A 1,119-nucleotide genomic window follows, 5' to 3' on the forward strand; every position below is an offset into this window, starting at 1 on the left:
TTCCAAAAAAATCAGCCACTGAAAACCCTAGAGAGTGCAGTTCTATCTGAAACACATGGTGTAACCATGACTCACAATCCCCTCTACGGCAACTAGCTTTTGTTAAATATCAACTAATTATCTAAGTGGAATAATAATCTATTCCCAGGCACTCCATATGTAAAAAATCAATTCCAGGTAGATGTGATTGAAATATAAAAAACTAAAATTATAATACTTTCAGAATTTATAAGTAAATGATCTTATGACATCAAAATAGAGAAAAAAGTTCTTAAGAGTAAGACATAAAGGAAGAGACTGACAAATTCAACTATATTAAAATTTAAAACTATTCATAGAAGGGCAGAGAAAATGAGTGAAAACGTAAGTTACATACTAGGAGAAAAATTCCCAAAGTTTATAAAGAAGATCTAAAAAGTCATAGAAATATTATTAATTAACAGTGGGAAAATATGCACAGCCTTGTCAGTAGTGGAGTAGTGTAAGGTAATTACAGAATATAATGAAAGTAAGATACCATTTCACACTATTTACAAAAGCAAAAATTAATTAAATAAGTAGATGGAACAAATAAAATACATATGCATACTCTGTGGGAAAAAAAGCAGAAAAATGCATTAGTATTTCCTAGCAAATTTGAACTTGGTTATGGTCTACAACTCAGCCATTTTCCCTCACTGCAGAGTTATTGTGCAGGAGCACATGGAGCCTGGAAGGAGAAATGAACAAAACAAGAGCAGCAATACTCACAAGAGTAAAAATTACACTCGACCCAACCAAATCCTGTAAACTCCACAATGGGTAGGTAGATTGTGGCCCGTTCATACAATGGGAATATACATACATAGGGACACGGGTAGACTAGAGCTACAGACAGCAACATGTATGAAACTCAAAAGCATCCTGAGGAAACAAGTCACTGAAGAACCCAGAGTAATAACTGAATTTAAACAAAGCTCAAAAGAGATAAAACTAAACAACATAGAGTTTAGAAATTAAGACTTGGTGGGAGATAAAGCTATAATAAAAGCAATAATATTGGTAATAGTCATAAGCTTCTAAATAGAGATATTAACAATCTCCAGGCAGGAGGAGATGAGATCAGGATGGGGACACTCT

The 1,119-nt window shown here is 33.5% G+C and overlaps 1 pseudogene; it reads right to left on the reverse strand.

Moving 5' to 3' along the window:
- The window catches only part of LOC101346191 (zinc finger protein 11-like), a 111,185-nt pseudogene that overhangs the window by 58,602 nt on the left and 51,464 nt on the right, over positions 1-1,119 (reverse strand).

Source organism: Trichechus manatus, unplaced genomic scaffold (assembly GCF_000243295.1).
Source record: "Trichechus manatus latirostris isolate Lorelei unplaced genomic scaffold, TriManLat1.0 scaffold00258, whole genome shotgun sequence".
Classification (NCBI taxonomy): domain Eukaryota; kingdom Metazoa; phylum Chordata; class Mammalia; order Sirenia; family Trichechidae; genus Trichechus; species Trichechus manatus.